The 25,899-nt window shown below is 49.3% G+C and overlaps 1 protein-coding gene across 1 annotated transcript in view; it reads left to right on the forward strand.

Moving 5' to 3' along the window:
- LOC138570162 (interferon-induced transmembrane protein 1-like) overlaps positions 1-25,899 on the forward strand; it is a 67,516-nt gene that overhangs the window by 629 nt on the left and 40,988 nt on the right. The gene's annotated exons all lie outside the window — the stretch shown is intronic.

Raw genomic sequence — 25,899 nt, forward strand, 5'->3', positions numbered from 1 at the left:
AATTCTACTGTTCAAATAAACATGCAAGCAGGACCAAAAAGATCCAATTATATACCAATTGCCAGTTTAAATATTCAACTGGAATCATACTCAATTTTCTCGAAAGCAGTCCTGTAGATGTGCACAACCCCACGGGCCAGCAATAGGTCCAGGAAAAAAACATGTGCCAAAGTTCAACTGGATTTCCTGCCAGGGAAGACACTAAACTACCCAAGAACATGTATGAGTCTTCTCAGTAGGAATCGGTGGCGGATCTTGCCAAACATGCTTGATTACAGTCCCTGTGTTCCTGCCAGTGATCTCTAAGTGAGCCGCTAAACAGCACATCCAGACCTCAAGGCATTCCTTGCTGCAGATTTTCAAGCGTTTCCCCACTTGCCCCTGACTGCAAGTATCGTCCCTGGTAAGAAGGATGGGCGTGGCAGGGTAGGAAAGGTTAGCCTTTTTTTTGTTTTTCTGGAGGGTGCATAGTCAACGTAGAACAGAGATTTTATTTGTCTGAACTCGATGCAGAAACCACGTCAGTCTTTGCTGTTCTGCATCACTGAGGAGCTGTGTTCTTCTTTCTCCAGCTCGCCTCTGCCAGTCCTTTGGCGTTTTTACCAATGGCGTCTGTAACAGTCAGGCAGGCACCAAGAGCCATTGTAGATCCTTATTAAATGTATTATTATATATAGATATATGGTAAAGTACCCCTTGCGTGTGTTATAAGGAGGCCGAGTTCCTGGATAAGGTCACAAAAATCCCACGGACTTGCAATATCTTTTTTACATATTGAACATTTTGTAAGGGCGATTTTATTCCTTATGATTCATGTCCATAGACTGTATCACCTTTATTTAATACTTGCCCTCTTGCCAAAACTAATTGAAGAGATATTTGAATGTAGAATCCGGATGGATTTTGAAAAAAACAAAAAAATATTCAGCTTCCAATGTGCTGCAGAAAACTCGTTTGAGCAGCTTAATGAAATGCTTTTAGAAAAAGTTTTCATTCTGTGCTTTAAAATACGTAATTATGTACAGATTCGTGCTCACGTGTTAAACTCCATGCGTGCGCACATTAAGGGGCCGATTCATGGAACAAACGTGCGCCGAAAATCTTCGCGCAAGCATGCGCAAGCGGAAAAAAACAGGCGCACGCGCACGCGTGCGATTCATGGAAGTCCCTGCGCGTGTTCACCGCGGGATGTGCGCCCAACCCATGCATGGCGCACAAGTCACTGCAACATCGCGAAAGGCGTGCGCGACGCGCACAGTGAAAGCGCACAACCTCAGCGCACACACCAGAAAGTGGGCGGGACATGGGGCGTAACGCGCGGAATGGGGAACAACACGGGAAAATAAGGGCGTAACTGGGGATGTACTGCAGGGAAGCAGACGGAACGCCCACACGCACTCGAACCACACGTATTCATGGAATCGAATAGGGCAAAGCCACGCACAGGCAAAGACACGCACAAGCTGAAACACGGCCGCCACACGAAGGCAGGCGGTAGAGTCCCAGCGCATCAAAAAAGTGGCGCGCGGGAAGTCAAATACGCGATTGAGCGGGGTATGTGGATTTCAGGGGTGCGCGAGAAATTCTACACGCGATTGGCCTGGGTACGTGTATTACAGGGGTGCGCGAGAAAATCTACACGCGATTGGTCTGGGTACGTGGATTTCAGGGGTGCGCGAGAAATGCTACACGCGATTGGCCTGGGTACGTCTATTACAGGGGTGCGCGAGAAAATGTACACGCGATTGGGCTGGGTACGTGGATTTCAGGGGTGCGCGAGGAATGCTACACGCGATTGGGCTGGGTACGTGTATTACAGGGGTGCGCGAGAAAATCTACACGCGAATGGGCTGGGTACGTGGATTTCAGGGGTGCGCGAGAAATGCTACACGCGATTGGCCTGGTACGTGTATTACAGGGGTGCGCGAGAAATCCTACACGCGATTGGGCCTGTGCGAGTGGGGCAGTGTATTACGTGGGTGTGCGGGAAGTTGAAGAGGTGAATTGCCAGTGTGGGTCCTCCGAGGTCTCCCCTCTACCCCCTCCACGACCTCTGCAGGCAGCCCACACCACAGGGGACTAGCCTGCACCCCTGGTCATGTCCCGCAGGCAGCCCATCCACCATGGGCATGCCCCCCAGCCAAGCCACATGTCCCCCTGCACCCCCACCCCCCAGCACTGTGGGGCACCTGCCAGCAGGCCCCCAACCATGTCCCACTCATGTCCCCCTGCACCCCCACCCCCCAGCACTGTGGGGCACCTGCCAGCAGGCCCCCAACCATATCCCCTTGCACCCCCACCCCCCAGCACTGTGGGGCACCTGCCAGCAGGCCCCCAACCATGTCCCACTCATGTCCCCCTGCACCCCCACCCCCCAGCACTGTGGGGCACCTGCCAGCAGGCCCCCAACCATGTCCCACTCATGTCCCCCTGCACCCCACCCCCCCAGCACTGTGGGGCACCTGCCAGCAGGCCCCCAACCATGTCCCACTCATGTCCCCCTGCACCCCCACCCCCCAGCACTGTGGGGCACCTGCCAGCAGGCCCCCAACCATATCCCCTTGCACCCCCACCCCCCAGCACTGTGGGGCACCTGCCAGCAGGCCCCCAACCATGTCCCACTCATGTCCCCTTGCACCCCCACCCCCCAGCACTGTGGGGCACCTGCCAGCAGGCCCCCAACCATATCCCCTTGCACCCCCACCCCCCAGCACTGTGGGGCACCTGCCAGCAGGCCCCCAACCATGTCCCACTCATGTCCCCCTGCACCCCCACCCCCCAGCAGGCCCCCACTCATGACCCCTTGCACCCCCACCCCCCAGCACTGTGGGGCACCTGCCAGCAGGCCCCCAACCATATCCCCTTGCACTTTTCCCTTCCCCCTACCCCTGCACTTGCACAATCTCAATGACACCTGGCCTAGTAGTACCGTTCTCTGTGTTCCCTTGTTCCCCCCCCCCTGCCTCATTGCGCCTTGGAATACTTGTGTATGGCCCATGTCATCTCACATGTCATATGTGTGCATTTTGGTTGCACAGGATAGCTTGTGTTTAAGTAGCTAGGGATGCAGACGATGTGGCACTTCCATGGCAACTATCTCAGGGTGGTAGGGTTGTGACAGTTGACTGTCACTTTGTCATCATCGATTGTCACCTGGTATGTGCCAGGCCTGTGTGCACTCCGCAGGGGTGGGAGTTTAGGTGAAAAATGTGGCCACAAGCTGGGTCCGGGCTTCCTCGCCACGTGCCCTGTCCCCTCCCATGGGCAGCGCCTGTGCCTGTGGTTGGGGATGTGGGGGCACCACCATGTCCACCGGGACGCCCTGCCGTGTTGCAACATTGTGCAGGACACATGCTGCCACAATGATCCTGCACACTACTGGTGGTGCATAGAGTAGTTGCCCACCAGAGCGGTCAAGGGAGCGGAAACGTGACTTGAGCACTCCGAATGTGCGCTCCACTATGCCCCTGGTTGCAATATGGGCAGTGTTGTATCTTACCTGGGGTGGTGTGGTGGGGTTCCGGATTGGTGTCATCATGTGTTTGCTCAGAGGGTAGGCACTGTCCCCTGGGGAGGTGATAATAATTGAGATTGTTAGGGTTTGGATATTTGTCTGTGTGTGACTTGCATGCATGTGCAAGGGCATTTGTACTCACCTAAGAGCCATGTGTCGCCATGCTGCCCAGCTTCCAGGGCCCGGCTCAGGGCGGACATTCTGTATATGAAACTGTCATGGGTGGAGCCAGGGTAGTTTGCATAGACAGAGGTGATGATTCCCTTTGCATCGCATACCACCTGTACATTGATGGAATGCCAGAGCTTGCGGTTTCGGTAGATGTGCTCAGTGGCCCTAGGTGGACGTAGGGCCACATGGGTGCAATCTATGGCACCGAGCACTTTGGGGAAGTGTGCCACCCTGTAAAAATCCAGGACAACGGCCTGCCTTTCTGCGGGTGTTCTGGGCATGTATATGTGCCTGCGGACTGAGGGGTGCGCTGTCATGATTGCCAGTACCTGGTGTAGGCAGCGTGACTGCGTGGCCTGTGAGACCCCCCCCACTATGGCAGTGGTCCGCTGAAACGACCCAGTGGCCAAAAAATGCAAGACATTGAGCACCTTCTCCAAGGGGCTCAATGCTTGGGAGCAAAGGGTGGGGGATGTGAGGTCATCTTCCCACTCCCTGACCAGGTCTAGGATGATATGGGGTGGAAACCTATACCTGCCGTAGACCTGGTCGTCAGGCATCCCAAAAAGGCTTGTCCGTGGTGCAAAAATGCGTGCCCTGGCTATTCTCCTCCTCCTGCGGTGTCCCACGATCAGTGCAGCAACAAATGGGGCATTCATCGTCGCTGTATATACGCGTTTGTTGTTTGCGCGCACTTTTATGCTGTCCGCGGGACGCCTCCGTGTGAGCGGACTCGTTGACGCCTGTGCACGTCTTTTGCCGTGCACGTGTTTCCCGTATTCGGGTGTCATCGCGTGTGATTGGAGGGGAGCGAGCGTACACGCGATTGGGCTGGGTACGTGTATTTCAGGGGTGCGCGTGAAGTTCCACACGCAAATAGCCTGGGCGCGTGTATTTCAGGGGTGCGCGTGAAGTTCCACACGCGATTTCAGCAGGGTACGTGTATTTCAGGGGTGCGCAATAAATTCTACACGCGATTGGGCTGGGTACGTGTGTTCCGGGGTGCCGTTAACTTTCACACGCGATTGGTTGAAATCCACGTGTGTTCTGTCATCACGTGCAATGAGGGATACACCCTCGCACGTCACGTCACAGACGCGCTCACGCGCTGAGGGCCTTTGGTCCAATGAAAATGCGTATGCGTGCAGACGCGCTTACGCGCTAAGGGCCTTTCCTCGAATTACACGCTGACGTGCAGATTTTTCACGTGCCAATTCACTCCGTATCAAGCTGGCCACGCGAATACACACGGAAGACCACGCTCCTGCCCAGAAGGCCGAATCACTGCCCCCCCAGTGCCCCGAGCAGCCTCCCACGTGCCATCTGCTGCTGCCTGCCTGCCTGCCTGCCTGCCTGCCTGCTGCCACCGTGCCCTGCCATTTGGTGCCTGCACATCAGCCATCTGCAGGGGTCCAGTTGCTGTGTCCACCCCTGCTGGAACAGTAGACTCCCGACTGGGATACCATCGCTCCACAGCCCAGCCCCAGGACCCAGTTGCCCACCCACGCCTGCCTCGGGGGTCGCCATGTCGGGGCAAGCACCATCTGAGACCAGTGGCGACCCCCAGCCAGAGAGGCAGAGGGCCACCAGCTTCAGTGAGAAGGAAGTTGGTGTCCTGGTGGAGCATGTCCTGGGGCATTATGATGCCCTCTTCGGAAGACCACGCGCCAACAAGGAAGGACGGGAGAGGATCTGGGACGATGTAGTGGTTGCCATCAACGCGGAGGGGGTGGCAACCCGCGACATCAAGCACATCAAGAAGCGCTGGGAGGACTTGAGGTCCAGGACCCTCAAAAAGGCCCGGCGCCTCGCGGAGGGGGGCCGGGCACGCCTGAGTGACATCCAGATGAGGGTCCTGGAACGCGTAGACCCAGCACTCCACGCCCAGATCCTTCGGAGGCAGACCCATCTGGAGTTGGCCGGTAAGTGGCCAAGCATTGCTGTGTGAGACAGGGCATGTTGCAGTGTGCTGGTTGTCTGATACCTGCCTGTATGTGTGACATAGGCCATGTACGTATGTGTGTGTGCAGGGACATCATGGTCAGGCATGTGAGTACAGTGATGTGTTCTATTGCAACATGGGGGGCTCTGTGCGGAATGGACACATGGAAGCATGGCAGTCTCTGTTCCTGGACATGGGTGGGGGTGAGGGATGGGTGCTGGTCCCATGTACACGTATGGTGTCCATGTGTGTGTGTCTGACCTGCGTGTCTGTGACTTGTCACCGCCATGGATGCATGACACATGTCTGTGACAATGTTCAGATTCACTGATGCAGCCTAGTCATCCTTGTATCCACTGCGTCTGTGGTGCACGAGGCCAGATGGATGGAACTACGGTGAGGTGTGTGCATGTGATGGAAAGACCCATGATGCATGTGACTTTGAAACCAACATTGTATGAATCATGAGTCCCTTGGTCATGTATGCCAATGTCCATGGCCTGCCCCATGCCTGTTACTGTATGTGTTTTGCCTGCACTGACCCATGTGTTGTGGAGGGACATGATGGGAGTGATGTATGACAGTGCCACTCATCTGCTGTTGCTTCCTGTCTAGGGGACCATTGTACAGTACCCTGATGCTTGTGTTCTATGTCTCCCTCTACACAGTGGCAAGTGAAGAAGAGGGCGGAGAAGGCGCTGTGGAGCAGAGCGGCGGGGATGCCGCCACGGCTGCAGCGGAAGGGGTGGGTGAGCCCCCACAGGGGCTTGCACCGGCGGAAGACGGCGAGGAGACATCCAGGTTGGTGGTTTCCACAGAGGGGGAGGAGGCCGCTACTGAGCCACACATGGGGCCTGGTGGGGGCATCCCCGCTGGTGCAAGTGGTGCAGTCCAGGGCCAGGGGCAGGAGGCAGCACAGGTCGCCGTGGAGGTGCCTGTGCATGTCACTGTCCCTGACACTGTGACTGCACCACCATGCACCAGCAGGGATGCCCCATCCCAGGCCCGTCCGCAGGTAGGGGAGATGTCCATGTCATCTGACACTCCTCTACCTGCGGACGAGGGGACCCCTGGCCGTGTGGAGAGGGTCCTGATTGGTGTCGCGTTGCGCACGGCTGGCATTCGTGATGAGGTGCATGCTTCCCGGGAGGAGCATGCACATCATCACGAAGAGCACCGTGCGTACGTGAACCATTTGGGAGCCGCCATGGTCGGGGGTTTCCTACATGTGTGTGGCCTTCTGGCGACCCTCTCCTCCTCTGTGGGGGCTATGCGCCAGTCGTGCTCCATGCCGTCTTCCGGCCCAGATGCCACCAGGGCCCCCTGTGGACCTGCCCCGACCAACGCAGCCAGCTCGGTGGGGACCCCATCCCTGCCACAGTCGGGAGTCGAAGGTCCAGCAGGGGTGGACACACCAGCAACTGTCCCCCTGCAGATGTAGGATGTGCCGGCATCATCTGGCAGGGCACGTGCACGACGGCATCGGTGGATTCCATCAGCCTGGATGCCGTCGTGCTGGCAGAGGCAGTGGCGTCGGAGGCAGCAGCAGGCTCGACGTGGGAGGCATCATGGCTCGGGGCCATCAAGATCAGAGGGGCAGGCATCGGCCGGAGGGCAGGTGAACCCTGGGATGGCAGTGTCTTCCGTGTGGGAGCAGTTGGTCCAGCGGATAGGTGCGGAGCGGCAGCGGGCGGAAGAGGAGCGGCTCACCATGGTCAGGGCGGAGTTCTCTATGTGTCGGGCGTTGAGGCGGGCTGAGTGCCTCGAGGAAGCTCGCAGGGAGTTTGAGGTGGACACGGGGTTGTCCCTGCGAGACCTCGGGGCCAGGACAGAGTCCCGCCTCCGGGACATCGACATGGAGTTCGATGATGCCCTGGCCGGCAACATCACAGAGTGAGCCGCAGGACTTGCCCGCTGCCATTGTATATAGTTCTTTAGTTAGTTAGTGTTAGGTTTCCTTTATTTTTTAAGTTTTTTTTGGACCGCTCGGACAATGGCCACTTTTCTGTATATATTTTTTTCATTAGTTAGTAGTAGTAGGTTTCATTTATGGTGTTGGGCTCATGGACCCTGGGATCTTCTTGTACATAGTTTGATGTTTGGAAAACATTTGTTGGATTTATATTTCCGTTCACCATGAGGCAATGGTTTTTCCTTATTTTTCCCCCCCATTATTTTGCTTTGGACTACATTAGTTTTTGGATTCCTTTCTTTTTTTGTTTTTTCTATTAGTTCTCGGACATGGACCATTAGTTTTGTCATCCCCATTGTTGTGTGTTTTATTTCTTTACTTCATTTTCATCTTTAATACATATATTTATAACTTAAATTTGTGGTATTTTCTCATTGGTTTCATGCATGTCATGATATGGGTTTTGACATTCACTTGCACCCATTGTGTATGTGTGTGTGACGGACATGTGTTCATTTACATACTTGCCATTGGGGTTGTATCATGTAATTGCATCTACTATGTGGGTGGATGCAATCCTTGGCTGGGTGTTTGTGCTGGGTATGCTGCCCATTACTGCCATGATTGCGTTTCGTCAGGACCTGGGGGCAGGGGGACATGAGTGGGGGCCTGCTGGCAGGTGCCCCACAGTGCTGGGGGGTGGGGGTGCAGGGGGACATGAGTGGGGGCCTGCTGGGGGGTGGGGGTGCAGGGGGACATGAGTGGGACATGGTTGGGGGCCTGCTGGCAGGTGCCCCACAGTGCTGGGGGGTGGGGGTGCAAGGGGATATGGTTGGGGGCCTGCTGGCAGGTGCCCCACAGTGCTGGGGGGTGGGGGTGCAAGGGGACATGAGTGGGACATGGTTGGGGGCCTGCTGGCAGGTGCCCCACAGTGCTGGGGGGTGGGGGTGCAGGGGGACATGAGTGGGACATGGTTGGGGGCCTGCTGGCAGGTGCCCCACAGTGCTGGGGGGTGGGGGTGCAGGGGGACATGAGTGGGACATGGTTGGGGGCCTGCTGGCAGGTGCCCCACAGTGCTGGGGGGTGGGGGTGCAAGGGGACATGAGTGGGGGCCTGCTGGGGGGTGGGGGTGCAAGGGGACATGGTTGGGGGCCTGCTGGCAGGTTCCCCACAGTGCTGGGGGGTGGGGGTGCAAGGGGATATGGTTGGGGGCCTGCTGGCAGGTGCCCCACAGTGCTGGGGGGTGGGGGTGCAAGGGGACATGAGTGGGGGCCTGCTGGGGGGTGGGGGTGCAAGGGGACATGGTTGGGGGCCTGCTGGCAGGTGCCCCACAGTGCTGGGGGGTGGGGGTGCAGGGGGACATGAGTGGGGGCCTGCTGGGGGGTGGGGGTGCAAGGGGACATGAGTGGGGGCCTGCTGGGGGGTGGGGGTGCAAGGGGACATGTGGCTTGGTGGGGGGCATGCCCATGGTGGATGTGCTGCCTGCGGGACATGACCAGGGGTGCAGGCTAGTCCCCTGTGGTGTGGGCTGCCTGCAGAGGTCGTGGAGGGGGTAGAGGGGAGACCTGGGAGGACCCACACTGGCAATTCACCTCTTCAACTTCCCGCACACCCACGTAATACACTGCCCCACTCGCACAGGCCCAATCGCGTGTAGAATTTCTCGCGCACCCCTGAAATCCACGTACCCAGGCCAATCGCGTGTAGAATTTCTCACGCACCCCTGAAATACACGTACCCTGCTGAAATCGCGTGTAGAATTTCTCGCGCACCCCTGAAATACACGCGCCCAGGCTATTCGCGTGTAGAATTTCTCGCGCACCCCTGAGATCCACGTACCCAGGCCAATCGCGTGTAGAATTTCTCGCGCACCCCTGAAATACACGTACCCTGCTGAAATCGCGTGTAGAATTTCTCGCGCACCCCTGAAATACACGCGCCCAGGCTATTCGCGTGTGGAACTTCACGCGAACCCCTGAAATACACGTAGCACGCTCCCCCAGGCCCGATCGCGTGAAGAAGTTCACGCGAACCCCTGAAATACACGTAGCACGCTCCCCCAGGCCCGATCGCGTGAATAAGTTCACGCGAACCCCTGAAATACACGTAGCCCGCTCCCCCAGGCCCGATCGCGTGACAAAGTTCACGCGAACCCCTGAAATACACGTAGCATGCTCCCCCAGGCCCGATCGCGTGAAAAAGTTCACGCGAACCCCTGAAATACACGTAGCCCGCTCCCCCAGGCCCGATCGCGTGAGTGACTTCAAGTGAACCCCTGGAATACACGTAGCCCGCTTGCCGTGCTGGTACAGGGTTTGCGCAGCCCTTTGCGCTGGATTGGGGATTTTGATGGCTTTTCCCTGCGCGGAAGGCGTTCTTGGGGGCGTAACTGGCGCTGCTGCAAGGTCGCTGCGCCACTATGCGCCACGGCTGGTTTTGGTGGCTGGAATCCATGAATACGCTGTGCGCGGAAATGGGTTTTGGCGCACGCGGCTGGCGCAGGGATTCGCACGCGCACACTGTGCGCCAGCCGCGTGCGCCACTTGTGCGCCGAGTTCTATGAATTGGCCCCTCAATATTTTACCATAAACAGTTCCTTGTTAATTAATGGCTGTAAAGTAGCACAGAAAACGAGTTTACAAGCATGGATTCTGAAAAGCTTGTCACAGCTTTTTATTAAGTGCTGCACTGGCAGCTGGAATTCTGTCTGCTCAGCGCTGGCTCAAGCAGCAGGCATTGTGACGTCGCAACTGAAACGCAATACCTGACTGAAGAGCAGTTCGGATGCCATGTTCTTATTGGCGGCCAGCTGTGATGTCAGAACTAGCCTGTAATAAGAACATTACTTCCAGGCTTTCATTTGGACACTGCCGGGTGCCATGCATTACATATTTCTTGCGGCATCTTTAATACTGTTCTTAATATGATATGAAACAGAATCCCTAGTCCACACACATGATCTTAACTAAGAATAGATAAAAGAGATTTTAAGAACGTGTGCCATACAAGTGTAATCAAATGATTCCTTCCAAGGGTCGTATTATCAATTTCACATTTGATGCCCTGCGAACCAACTGGAAGAGCAATGCATTTCTCATTGGACGGTGGCACCGCTAATGCTTGCGTCCATTTTTATCATTAAGTCGTCCTATCACATAATATCATTATACAACTGCATTAAATGATAACAAGACTTGGGAACGTGTTTTATGATTTCCACCATAACCCCTGTGCCCAGGGATGCATTGTTAACCAGTGACTCAGCTTAGCCTTTTGTTTACTTTAAGTCCAGTAAAAGGCAAAAACAAAATGCAGAAAGTGCTGGTAGGAAGCTAAAAGCTTCCACAGATTGCACAGTCTTGAAAACAGAACTTCCGGCTGTGCAGCCTCAGAAGCAAGACTGATGGAACTTCTATTGTCCTTCAAGATCATCAACAGTCCTGTTCAGCATTCCCAGCATCTCCTGTGGCTTGATGAGAACTGTTACACATTTAGCAGCAAGGACAATGTAGATGGCAGCAGACAACAGAATGTAACCCAATGAAGTGACATGAAATAACAAGTCTAATTGCCACTTTTCTGCCAGTTATTTCATAGTCCTGTAAAACAGGAGACAGGAGAAGTCTGGCGTGTCTAGCTGTCTTTTATTACCTTATAATTCATTTTATTTATTTCATTTACGTCCAAACCTTTAAGCATGGAATATTTTGCCACCCAAACAGATAGAATGGCTTTGACATTTTTAGGCCTGGACTTGTATCCCTACCTCTCCCAAAAAGGCAATCCCAGAAATGCCAAGCCCCCATCCCTTCCAGAGTCAGGTGTTAGTTAAACCTAAACTTTAGAAACTGTGTCCATCAACTTGAGATGGAAGCTCATTGGAGGCTGAGCCCCTTAGCCTGCTTTGGGACCCTGTACGTAATCTCCTCTTGAGCTTGAAGCTCATCTAGACCAAGTGCTTTCCCATGTGCCAACATTATCCCCCTGGACCAGACACAATGAAATGCCCTACATTTCACATAATTAGCCAACCCTATCTGAGAGGCTGGCAGAACATGCCCAAAGGGTTCCTTAAAACTCTAAGGGTTTTGGGCACTGATAAGAAGATCCTTCATGTAGGATCTCAGAAGTGTTGCTTTCGTCAGCCAACGAGTAATCAAAATAAATACTCCTGCATGACATTAAGCGTAGACTTGAAATCGACATTATTCCTGGCCAAGGTGTCAACAGAGGAGTTGGATGGAGTTTTTCTGGGCAAGGCCCAGAGTTATTCGTCAAAACCTGCTCTACAATTTCACTTGACTAATGGGACACGCTGGGACCACATTTTAAACCCATATATTAAAATGAAAGTACTTCATCCTCAAAGGGCTCAAAGGCAGAAGCAAAAGTTGAGGACCCATGAAAAGCAAGGTCAGTGAACGAGGGTTCGGAGCATTAACATTCCACTATAGCCCACAGCTGCGACTATAAGGCTATTTTTACACTGAGGGAAAGTTGTTCACATTCCAAAACTGGATTGGCGCATCAGCAGATTTCCCCTCAATAAAAACAAGAATTGGTAAAGCCAATACTTTTTGGCAGTTGTGTAGGCATGGCATAGGCATTTTCCAGGCACTACCATAAGGATACTTCCTGTCCGTAAGATGGCAATGCTGGTAAGTGGTGTAAGTAGCTGGGGATATTATGGCAGGGCCTGTTACCTGCTTATCTAATGCTTAGGCTAAGGCCAAAACTGTTGGCTTTGCCAAACATTGTTTCTAATAGGTATTCAAAACAAGCAACACATTCAAAGACAAACATATGCCTTCTAAATCAAATGCCTTAAGACATTTGTATTACTCCAGGAGCTCATTTAAGTTTCCATTTAAGCTATTATATTTCATGAATCGCCTTATAAATATCATTGACATCCCTTTAAAAGGCCAGAGCTATCACAGAGAGCTGGGGGAATAGGGCTGGGATGGAAGGTTGTGGGTAGGAATTCCATAGGATGTAACATTGCCATTGTTGGTGAAAATCCAAACAACTCCTCCAGGCCCCATCTCTTTGGGAGTTTCAGCAGTGTCGACCGTGGGCACCTATGAATACTTTCCTCACCCCCCCCCTTCTACAAACTTTCCCTTTTAACATCGCATGACCCTTCATTGACCCTATACCATCCTTAACACCTAGCTTTTCTTTATGGCATCCTGAATTTAAATATATTTGAATGGTACATTATAAATTACATTTAAAATAAAATATGTGGGCATGAAGGCCTTCGAAAGGCCCAATTCTGGCATGAGACACCATGTCCAAAAGGATCCAATCTCCGGGCCAAATGGCGGTGTGCAGGCTTATGATGAGAGGTTTTCTGCACAATGCAACACTCAAAGACCAAGAAAAAGTCCCCTCCATTTATTTCATCTTGGATATATTTGTGAATGCTTGCCAAAGCCAACTTTCACCTATCACTACCCAAATTGAAGAAAGATGGACATCTGTAGTACATGCCAGGAAATACATTAAAGAACTGTTCTATTTTTTTGCAGCACAGTCCACACAGTGGATTGCCTCTTAGTGTGTACATTATATTACATATTGTTAGCAATGACTTTATTCACCTTTGAGGCATCAGCAGCATATCTTTCTTGCAGAACCTCAAACCATGACACTGTACCCCGCGGTATGGGTCTGAAACACTGAGCTACCCTATTGGGCAATGATCATAAACATGTCTTCATTGCAAATTGCCTATCGACAAAAAGGTTTTACATTTAACTATCAATGAATGCAAACTGTATGTCAGTTAAAAGAAAACATAAAAGTAATTTACAAAAGAGAGCAATAAAATAATGCAATAAAATCCACAATAAGAATACACAACATAATGAAGATTGTCGAGGCTTAACAGCTCAGGCAGTCTTGATTCTATTAAAGAAAAGGAGGCGAGCATTATGCTTCAACTTCTTTAATTACTGCTCCCACAGCAATTCAACAAAACACATTTTTATTTTTTTTAAAACTTGGTAACACTGTTTTACGCTTCCATGCCCTGGAAGCTTCTGTAAACATAGGGGTAACATAGTTTTCAAAAAATAGCATAAAAAATGATATCAAATCGTTTTGAACTACTAATGTCCACAATCCGCTGTGCCTCTGTAGTCCTGCATCAGTCCCTTTGCCCAATGAGGGCTCACCCCTGTCCATAAGAAGGGCTCCGACTGCTCTCCAATCCTCTTTCTTTGGCTAGCGACCAATGTTCTTAACTCAAACTCCTCAGTCAACATAACTAACAACCATGGGAATGCAGTCCTTCCTCCCACCGAACTTTGGCGTAAGCTGCTGCAGTAGAACTTTCCCCCAAGAACTCCAAAATGCGGGAACACTGAAGACTTATTCATGTCTGCTTCTGGTCTTCCCCTCCAATTAATGGAAGACGAGAACGTAAGGGGGGGCTTTGCTCAACACAATACAACAGTACAGGTCATGCTTTGTCATGACCCACGAGGGTGAGATATAATGCTCGCCTCCTTGTCTTTAATAGAATCAAGACTGCCTGAGCTGTTAAGCCTGGACAATCTTCATTCTAATACAAGACGGAGGCGAGCATTATGCTTGTTCAAAGTCATTAATAACTCTATTAGCAATCTGTGAGACAGGTTTAAAATAGAAAGTCTTAAAGGTACGTTCATTAGACCAATCAGCTGACTTCATAATGTCTTGCAAGGATACTCCTGACGCAAATGCGCTGGATGCCATTGCGCCTCTCGCGGAGTGCGCCCCAAACCGTGACAAGTCTATTCCTGCCCACTGCATCACTTCTCTAACCCATCTCGCTATGGTGGCTGTCGCTAGTGCGTGAAAGGGCTTCCTACGCGCAATGAGCAACTGCGTCACACCTCTGGGCCTCAACGCTGCCGTAGCTGCTTCATAGTTCTTGATGCACTGCGCTACGCAAAGCTTAGCATTATCTGGGAAATAGGGATATGAAATAACTGCAGAGTCCGACTTCGTTCTATTCGCTATGGAGAAGGCCACGCCATCTGGGTAGAATATTTTTCTGTCTATTTCTAATGCCTTCACATCCGATACCCGTCTACACGCTATGAGACATAGGAGCATGGCTAGCTTCCCTGACAGTTGAGAGCGAGAAAGGTCTTTATTATCTGGCCAGGACATGAACAACTGAAACACTGAGCGTACATCCCATACTACAGGTATTTAGGTTCCGGTGGTTTCTTTAGCTTCACTCCTTTCAAAGGTCTAATCACTGCTGGGTGCTCCCCTATCGGGTGCCCCTCTACCTTGTCGTGACCTGCCGATATGGCTGATCTGTAAACTCCTAAAGTTCTGTAAGCACAGCCCTCGCTAAACCTTAGTGCTAGAAAGTTCAACATGTGAACTAGAGGGGCTGAAACGGGATCCACACCGACGGTTGTGCAGTACGACGACCATCGATCCCAAGCGGAACCGTAGCTCCTAATGGTGGAAGACGCCCATGAACTTCTAATACAGTCCGCATCGAGCTGCGAAATGCCTGGCAACTCCCAACATCGCCCGAAACCCTGCACGCTAGCAAGGTCAGTGTACCCTCTGCTATGAGCGGGTGAGCGTGCCCGACTGGGCTCAGCACAAGATCCGCTTCGTTGGGAATCACTCTCGGGAAATCCGTAGAAAGTTCTATCACTACTGGAAACCACAGTTGGGACTTCCACAATGGGACTACGAGAACCAGCTCTGCTCGGTCTCTCCTCGTCTGTGCTAACACTTGCGTCAACATGATAAATGGAGGGAAGGAGTATAGCACTCCTTCCGACCACTTCTGGAGAAAGGCGTCTGTCCCCGCTGCTTCCGGGTCTATCCTCCAGCTGTAAAACTTGGGCAACTGTGTGTTGAGTCTGGAGGCGAACAGGTCCAGGTTCAATGGGGCTCATAGATGCTGGAGCTTGTTGAAAATGGAAGGGAGTAGCCTCCAATTGCTGGAGTCTACCAGATATCGAGAATTCCAGTCTGCTATCTCGTTCTGAGCGCCTGGCAAGTATTCTGCTGCTACTGATATGTGTTGGCGCAGGCAATGATGCCAGAAATCCTTTGCTAACTCTGCTAACATTCTGGAAGATGTTCCCCCTAACTTGTTTATATAACGGACTGCCGAAATAGTGTCCATCTTGAGAAGGACACAGCAGTTCACTCGGTCCTTGGTGAATGCTTTCACTGCAAAAGAACCCGCTAACAACTCTAGGCAGTTTATGTGGAGCTTGAGCTCTTCTTGGGACCATTTTCCTCCTGTTTGGAGAATTCCGCAGCGTGTCCCCCAGCCTGCTCTGCTGGCGTCTGATTCCACTACTAACTCTGGGGAGTCCCCGAAAATCGCTCTGCCATTCCAGGCTTCCATATTCTGTAACCACCACTGTAGCTCTGTCATGGCTTCCTGATCTAGCGAAACCAGCTGCTGGTAATTCAGCCCTTCCCGGAGGTGTTTGATCTTTAACCGCTGAAGGGCCCTGTAGTGCAAAGGGCCCGGAAAGATTGCCTGAAAGGAAGCTGCAAGTAGACCCACTATACGGGCTAGATTGCAAAGCGAAATAACTTTCCTCGCTATAACCCCTCTGAGCTCCTTCCGAATCGCTCACACTTTGTGAGCTGGTAATTCTAGGACTGCCTTCTTGGTATCTATCACAAATCCTAAGAACTCTATCCTCTGCGAAGATCTGACTTCTCGGAATTGATGATGAAACCGAGAGATGTCACTAGCGTAGATACCCATTCTGCTTGGACCCGCAGTTGCGCTGCGCTCTGACCTAGAATCAATATATCGTCTAGGTAAATGATAATCCTTATCCCTCGCTCGCGGATAGCTGCTGCTACTGGGCGCATGAGCTTGGTGAAGGCCCACGGAGCGGAGGCCAGACTGAAGGGTAGGCAAGTGAACCTCCACACCTCGGCGCCCCACAGGAAACGCAGATATCTCCGATACTGAGCTGCTATCGGAACTGTGAGGTAGGCGTCCTTGAGATCCAGGCATACTAGCCAATCCCCTGTCCTGAGAAGATCTCGAAGAAGATGAATACCCTCGACCTTGAAATGCCTGTAAACTACCCATTCGTTCAGGCTCTTCAAATTTATTATGGGCCTCACTTTCTCTCCCCTGCGCACTAGGAACATGTTGCTGATAAAGCCTGTATCCTGCAGTAGCTCTCTTTCTATTCCCCCTTTGCCGGCTAGAATCTGTAGCTCGCTGAAGAGCTGGGCCTTTTCGCTCTGAGATTTGAACATCGGAACAGGGGTACGCGCTTGGATGGGAGAACCTATGAACTCTAGATGCATACCAGATACTGTCTGCAGAACCCACGCATCGCTGGAGAGCTCGCGCCAAGCCTGCCCAAACTCTGCCGTCCTGCCCCCTATTTTGTAGGGAATTGGGGTAGTACTCACTGATAGTAGCACCTTGCTGCCTGAAAGCTCCTCTCCCCTTCTGTTTCTAGGGAAACGGCTCCTTGTTGGGAAAAAATTGTCCTGCTGCCGAGATTCCCAGTATTGGGACCTTTGATTCTGAGGTCTTCTGTTGGAGTAGGAGCGACTGGATGCTCGACCTCTCTGGCGCCCGGTCCCGGAAAAAACACGGCTGGGGAAGATCCTTCTGATGGAGCTCTGTGCCTTCTCTAGGGCAGAGTAAGTCCCCACAAACTGATTCATTTCTTTCGCGAATGCGTCCCCGAACAACATTCCCTTCGCTCCTTCGCCTGCCTCGTACGAAGCGAGATCACTCAGTTTACTGTCAATTTTCAGTAGTACTCCGCGCCTTGTCTCTGAAGAGAGTGCGCAGTTTGCATTTCCTAGCAAGCAGACAGCACGTTGGGCCCAGATTGCTGGAACCTGGGGGTCAACCGGTGATCCTGTGTCAATGGCTCTCTCGGCCAAGTCCATGATCTTCGCGAGGGGTCCAGCGAGATCTAGTACCTTATCCTGGCACCCTCGCCAAGCCCTATCTACTCCTTTCCTAACATCCTTGGCGGTTTTCGTCACAAAGGTGACCATTTTTGGATCTAGGTCCGGAGTGTCTGTGACCTTGCCTGGCAGCTCTGGTCTGGGACATTCTGCTCGCATTTTTTACCTTACTTCTCGGTCGAGAGGCTTTCTCATGTGGAGAGTCATATACTGGGCGACTCTGGGTGAAGGCACCCAGTCTGTTGATCAAGGATGCCTGATCGCCTCTGGATCAAACATATCTCTCAATGGTTCCTCTTCCGGGAGTTGATCCTGTGCTCCAGGCTGACAAGGGGAGACCTCCTCGTCGCCGCTCTCGTCGTCTGGTGTATAACTGGCATCCTCCTTTTCCCCTAAATTATACACCCCTGGGGCAGGGGGTCGAGAGCCTGGCACCGTTGCCCTTTTCAGAAATGCTTCTTTTAGTCTGCTGACCGGGTCAACTGGCTCTTGAGGTGTTAATTCTACCTCTTCTGGTCTGCTTGGGGGCGTCATAGAGCATCTGCACTGCTGAGCCTTCTTACAGCCCTTCTGCTCAACCCATGGATTGGGGTGTCTCCCTGAGGTCCCCTCGCCAGGGCTAAGCGCCCTCCTCTTCCTGGACTGGTCCTGTTCTGCTTTCTGTTTATTAAAAATAGCCTCCAAATGATCGAGTCTTTGGGTGAGGAGGAGGACTCCTTCGGATACTGCTTGGGACAATGAATCCCCTAGGACCCTTTTGAAACTCAAGCTGAGGTCCTGGTCCTCCTCGATAGTCTCCTCTACCCACTCATCTGAAGTCCACTCCGGAGATGTGGATCTGGGTTCCTTGTACTGTGCCATACTGGAATGGGACCTCAGAGTACATTATATTTTCCTGTATAGTGTAAAGGAACACAACCTCCTTTTTTGTTTTATATACCCAGCTGAATGTAGAACACTCCAAATAGCCCAGACGACTCTCCTAGAACTTATCGTTCTACCGTTAGAACTCTTTAGCGGAGCTCCGTATCGCACGTCACTTCGTTCGCTCTCTCCTTCGTACTACGCAGTTTGAGCTGCGCGCAAAGGCTGATTGGCGTGCCCGCCCTCCCGCCGGGTCCTAAAGCCCGCGGGGGAAGGCCGCTCGACACACTCGCAAGAGTCGAGCTGAGGAGGCGGGGCTGGGGGCCTAATGCGAGCGCGATCGCCCGCGGCTCCGGCCCCGGCTCTTTGAGGATGTGGAAACCGAAAACAAGCGTCGGTGAAACGAAAGAGGAAAAAAGAAACGCAGCGTTTAATTTATATCTTTGACACCAATAATGGCTCAACACTAGCGCTACTAATAATCAAGTAGGTCAGGAAAGCGTGCCACACCTTTTAAATAAATCACAGTACGATCACACAATGAAGAGCAACACTCATGAGGTACTAATCTTATGGGAGCAGCAACAAAGAAAGAGGATTGGCGAGCAGTCGGAGCCCTTCTTATGGACAGGGGTGAGCCCTCATTGGGCAAAGGGACTGGTGCAGGACTACAGAGGCACAGAGGATTGTGGACATTAGTAGTTCAAAACGATTTGATATCATTTTTTATGCTATTTTTTGAATATGTTACCCCTATGTTAACAGAAGCTTCCAGGGCATGGAAGCGTAAAACAGTGTTACCAAGTTTTAAAAAAGAAATATGTGTTTTGTTAAATTTCTGTGGGAGCAGTAATTAAAGAAGTTAAAGCATAATGCTCACCTCCGTCTTGTCATAGAATAGAAATTTCATGTACATGGTAAATACTTAAAAATGAATGATTGCATAGCCTACAATAGCAATTATAACATTATTAAATCAATTACAATATTTTTTGTTGCAATTCCAACTCCAACTAAAAAGCTGGAAATCGCCTAGACTCTGAATATGCATTTGTTTTTTGTTTGTATAACTTCTGAGACCCTAGCACAGTATTAATGTTATTTGCCTTTAAGGTAGAAGCAAGCCATCTTCTTCTAAATTGGCTCAGGACTGGATAAAAAAAGAATATGGTATTCGTCCACCCCATCGGCTCCACACATCAGGCATCTCAAGTTTGCGTGAGCTGACCAATTTCTAGTTAAAAATGTATAGGTAATTTATCCAAGTGTAGTTTAATGTAGATGTTTCTTGCACCTATTGGTTTGATCCAGGAGAGGTATTGATCGCAGCCTAGATCCTGTTTAGTTTTAATATCGATGTAAAAGAGCTCTTACGCTGGTTTTTGCAAAACCAGTCCACTAGCGTCCAATCCTCATCGAAAACATTTAACTTGACATGGTCAACTCGAACCATTAATTCAGGGTTATGCATTAAAATCCCCAGTAACCAAAATGATATCTATTCTGGTATCATCTTCTGGAGTACTAACAGTGTCTAGTTATTCTGTCATGCAATAAATAGCCTACACAGCAGATAAACAACCAAATTACCAGATGTAAACATTGAAAAGACAAACATTTAGGCCACCAGGGAGACAGATCCTAAGGAGCTGCACGTGCCAGTGTTCATTTCCATGAATTTAGCATCCAGCTTAATTATTATCCAAATGATAAGCCTCCCATCGGACTGCCTGATGCCCCCTTGAGAGCAGGAACTACAAAGCTGGCATAATCACGCTCTGCTGGTATCCTACCTGCTCAGGTTTCCTGAAACAAAATTATATAAAATTCTTCCAAAAAGGCATGCCAATCTGGGCCATTTTCCTTGGAGCAAAGATATTGCCTTCCATGGGGTTTATGGGTGTACACTGGGAAGGCGGGCTGTCGTGTCAATCAACATCAGAGGTTCTTGTAGCCCCTTCCTTATTGTTAGCTTTATGGTTACTGGGCAAATGCCACATCAGGCTTGATTGCTGCCGCAATGGTAGGGGATGTATCCATTTAGTTGCACATTTTTTAGCTGTATGGAGGATGAAGTTTCAGACGGACATGAGTAGCAGGTGAGACATATATATTTGTTCAAGTCTCACTGATGTAGGCCACCAGTAGAGCGTCCTCCTCCCACAGCAGCTCTCTCAACAGTCACTCAGCTTCACTACTGCATTCTCACTCTAGATCACACGCAAAAACACACATTCCACACAGCCACACGCCCTTAAGTCTACTACAAACCTTCCTACCCTTAACAGCTGAAACAATCGCACACACACCGAAAGAAAGCTTTGAACAAACAAGAACAAATAATTACAGGGCTTAGCATGTTTGTTCTTCCTTATCACAAAGACCAAACACATAGGGCCTCATTACAAGTAAAACCGGCAGGCTGCTGCCAAACTTGTGAATTTTTCCGGCACTCGCGAATGGCCAATTACCGGACCCGGTATTTGCCCATTCACGGGTGCTGGAAAAAAATGCTCCCCATTCCCATTGAGCCCAATAGGGCTCAATGGGAATGGGGAGGTCGGATGCACCGCCACCATTCAGAATGGTGCCGGTGAATCGACAAGCTGTGCTCACGGGTGCCGCTCTGCCCGCCAGGACAGACCTAGTGGGCAGAAAGGCACCCACGAGCACATCTCATAGTTTGCCGGTCCAGGAACTACGGTACTGGCAAGCTTGCCGATATCGTAGTTTCCGGACCAGCAAACTTGTAATGAGGCCCATAGTCCTTGACACTTTCAGGTTGCCTTATTTGCCTAGCTGATCTCCTATCAACCACAACCATTTCACTATGCTCTCCACTAGCAGAGACCAAAGGCACACTCTGATCCCCTACCTTCACAACTCTAGTCTCATTCCAGATTCTACCATATTTTGTCATTACAGCATTACATTTGTCTCAAAGATGCAGGAAATTTCACTCTCACTAGATCACCCGTTTGCACACAACTTTTGACCACTTTCCTCTCATCATAACTAGCTTTGTTGACCATTTATCTCTCTCTGACACACAATCTGTCTCTCTGCACACACTCCCATGTCTATCTCACTCTCTTAATCCATTGGGGACACATTTTGCAATTTGCTTTCCTCCCCTTAGTTAACTCAAAGTCCGACACACCAGTCATCCCATGTGGAGAAAACCGATGCGCTTCGATCCTACTCCTTACAACTTCTTCACAATATTGTCCATTTGCCCACACCCATCTTATTCAATCTTTTATCACCTTGTTAAACCTCTCCATTGCCATGGGGATGATATATTTCAGTATATGTGTGCTCAACCCCATTCTCAACAAAATACTAACACATCTCGCTAGATTTAAACTGGACACCATTGTCTGTGATCACACAGACATGGGTACCCTTCCCGCTTGAGCACGTGTTACATAAACTCTATAATATCCTTGGTGGTGAGGCTCATAGTGACTTTCACCTCCACCCATTTTGACAATACATCAACCAGTACAATACAATATTTATGCAACTTTTTCTCCAAATAGGTCCTACATAGTCCATACCTACGTTCTAACCTTGGCATTTGAGGTACTTGAACCAAAGTCATCAGACTCTCTCTAGACACCAAACTTTCTTTGCTCTAAATTCAGTATACACAATTTCTCACAACTCGCTTGACCTCCAAGTCACACCCTGGCCACAAATACTCTACAAAAACCTCCTGCTTTGTCTTAGTAATCCCTTGATTCCCTTCATCAGTGAGTTCCACAATGCTTTTCCTCACACCACTGGGAGGTGTTATTCTGCCACCTCTCATAACACATTCCCCATTTCCATGCAGCTCATCTCTCACAACCCACAAACCTTGCAACTTTGTTCCCACCACACACATCTTCGTGATCATACCTTTCTCCGTGAGATCATCCCTCAAATTTCTTAGCCCCACATCCTGGACCATGCCTTCATCCCACTCCACCTTTGTCATCATCTTCTGATCCACATGTAATAAACATTCATGCTCACTGTCATCAACCTCATCTTCTTTACCCGGAACTAAATGGGACAAACAATCTGCAGGAATGTTCCTTTTTCCCGGCACATATTCAACTTCAAAGCGATACTCCTGGAGTGCCACAACCCATCTCTTTATCTTGGATGATACTCCATTCAACTCTTTCTTATGAAAGTTTTCTTTTAGTGGTTTGTGATCAGTCTGTATCATGGACCTCGAACCCCACAAGAATCTTCTAAATTTTCCAACAGCCCATTTAATTCCCAAAAACTCTTTTTTCAATGGTGGAATAGTTGAGTTCTGCCCCTTTAAGTGAATGTGAAACAAATGCAATTTGAATTGGTATTGTGCTTGTTGTACTTGTACTTTAATTTTTGAAACTGTGAAGTGTGTTTCTCAACCTTCAACCTTCAATTTTTTTAATTAACTAAATACAATTAAAAAAAAATGCAATGTTCTTCATGTCCTTCCATCTGTGTGAAAAAAGCTCCCAATCCTGTATTACTAGCATCCGTGGAGATAATGTTTTTTCCTGCCCATCTTAAAGTTCTGAAAAGAAGGAGTGCTCTCTAAAGCCCATTTGATACCCGTACATTCTGAGGAACATTATTATTATTTAATGTATTTGATCATGCATCATGACCGCAGGCCTCAGTGCACACGGAAAAGAAACACAGATCACGTACAAGTACAAATAGAAGATAAGATCAGTAGCCAGATATGAGACAGAGAGGGAGAACGCCTAGTCCTTTGAATTAAAGAGATAGGTTTTTATTGCTCTCTTAAAGCTCGTAAAACATGGAATTCTACATAGGTTGTTAGGTATAGAGTTCCACAGACTGGGTGCGCACACATTAAAATTGGTGCCACCAGAGTTTTTTTTATTTGTGTCTAGGATTAACTAGTCTTTTGGTGGCATTGGAACATAAAGTTCTCACAACAAGGGCCCTATGTATGCGTTTTGTCAGGCACTCTGGTGCCTTACCCGTCATACATTTATGGGTAAGAGTGAACATTCTGTGGGATATTCAATGGACTATAGGGAGCCAGTCTATAGATCTCCTTGTCTCTGTCATATGGTTCCTTCCATTCATCCCACACACTTCTCTCACAGCACCTTTCTGGGCTGTCTGCAGGATTTTCACATTGTTTTGGGACGTACCCACCCATAAACTATTACAGTAATCAATGCAGATATTGACCAATGCAGAAGCCACCAAGGTTAGATTACTCGTAGACCGGTAGGGTTTGACTTGTCTGATCATTTTACTAACGTAGGCTTTTACCTGTAGGATGTATTTTTTTATATTCAGTCCCGAATCAAGGACGACCCCCAGGGTCTTCACAAATGGGCTGACCTGAATGACACAGTTGGAGATTTTTAAATGACTATATTTTGCATCCAGCCTCTTTATCCATTGATCTGAGCCCTCAATCAGTCACTTGGTCTTGTCATTGTTCAAGGCGAGTGAGTTTATGATCATCCATTTCTGGATACGATCATATATCCCATTAACAGTGGTGGTGTCTAGCTTGTGGTTCACTGTCAGCTCAAAGACCAGCTGGGTGTCGTCGGCATAGCTGGCACTTACTGAGGAGTTCATCCTCAGTAAGTGAATTAAGGCAGAATTCTGGGATAGTTTTTAATTTGGATTTCAGTGCCATGTCAGCATTAGAAGGGCGGTCAGCACAATCAGCTAGATTTTGGTGGCAGATTTTGATCGCCTCTTGATGAGATCTAATTTTTGTGAAAAAAAATCCTGGATTTTTTTGCATCCGGTTTTGCTTTTGTAATCAACCAAGCGTGCACCCATTGTTCCCTCTAATTCTTCCGGAATGCAAAACAGCTCTCTTTTATCTAATTTTGCTTTAGATATTCTGTTGTCAAAGGTTTTTCTTCTTAGCACAGAGGCTGGCCTTTTTGTACTCGACTGCAGCAGTTCGATATTTGGCCACTCTGCCTGGGCTGGAATTTTTCCTCCATAACCTTTCAGACATTGTTCTGTGTTCTATTACCTCAAGTGAGAACCAGGTCTGACCAGTAGCTTCAGTTTTAACTTTCATGTCCGAGCAAGGGGCTAATCTATTAATAACTGTGGTGGTTATATCGAAAAATCACAAACTAAAATGTTTGTTTCTTTAGTTTGTATTATATTAGAGAACAGATGTAGAGCAAGATATGCAAATGCCTCAGGGAGGCCTTCCTAGGATTTCTTGCTCTAATTTTCAATCTCAGATATTCACTGACCTTTTTGTATGTAGCTGGAAGTATGATGTTAATGGGGATCAAGTAGTGATCTGTCCGAAGACTAGGGGAGACTATTGCGGTTTTCGTCTGGAGATTATGGGTTAACACCCAGTCCAAGATATGTCCTTTTCTATGTGTGGGTTCCTTAATCAGCTGAGTAAACCAAATGGCATTGAAGGCAGTGAGTAAAAACAATGCATTGAGGTCAGTACTATTCTGTTCCCAGAGATTAAAGTCTTGCATAGTAATAGTAGGAGTAGTAGATTTAGTAAATTCACCAATCAGGGATAGGAAATCTTCCTCAAATAAGGGCAGAGAAACTGGTGGTCGATATAGAGTTAGTAGGCTAAAAGAGGTATTGTGATCAACCTGCAATTTAATCAGCGAATATTCACATTTGTCCAGGGTATTCAGGCAGAGCATGTGAGTATTTAAATAATCTTTAATAATTAATGCTACCCCTCCCCTTTTCCCTCAATACGGTTGGTTCTGATACTTTTGTAACTAAGTGGAGTGGCCAACTGGGCAGCATGGCTACTAGTCATAGATAACTTTGTTTCTGTGAGTCAAATAATGTCTAAATCTTCTATTAAGTCTGCCACCTCGTGGCATGTTTGACTATGGATTGTGCATTTAGCAAGGCTACCTTCAGCAAGTCATTGGGAATTCGATTGATCTGGGAGTCCACTAAAAAGGAGCCTCATTCTTTAACAATAAACTCATGTTAACTGTCTTGTCCGCTCTGTCACTGAAAGGCACAGGAGACCCCACACTCTAGATTAGGGTATTACCGTAATAATTCATCTTGGAAAGGAAATCCAGAGGAAGCAATTTTCAAAAAGGGTGTATTAAGGATTTTATTAGACCCAATACATTTTTTCTTTGTGAGTTTAGTCACGAATTAATCTGCACTGTAGCAATTTTTATTTTATATAGCAGGAATATTTTAAAAACATCACAATTTAGTAAAAATCATCCTAATAAATCATACAACCATTTATCCGCATTCATACCACATCCATCCAAAAACTCATACACCTCATCAACAAATACAAGGTAAAAACATATAGCAAATATAACAATTCATCCACAATTTCATAACAATACAATCAATTTTTGTGCAAAACAACGCATAGTGCAAGGCCACAACAGGTTTTTAAGTGGACAGCAGCAACAACACTTAATGCATGACCATGGTACATTTTGAAAGCAGTGGTCAGCAGTCAGGATAGGCCAAACAGAATCCTCATAAGCGGCCTTATCCTAGGTTTTTCTCGACCGGTTTCGACGTGTAAACGATGGTTTA

The sequence above is a fragment of the Ambystoma mexicanum genome, chromosome 1p (genome assembly GCF_040938575.1).
Source record: "Ambystoma mexicanum isolate Mex_15411 chromosome 1p, UKY_AmexF1_1, whole genome shotgun sequence".
In the NCBI taxonomy this organism is placed as follows: domain Eukaryota; kingdom Metazoa; phylum Chordata; class Amphibia; order Caudata; family Ambystomatidae; genus Ambystoma; species Ambystoma mexicanum.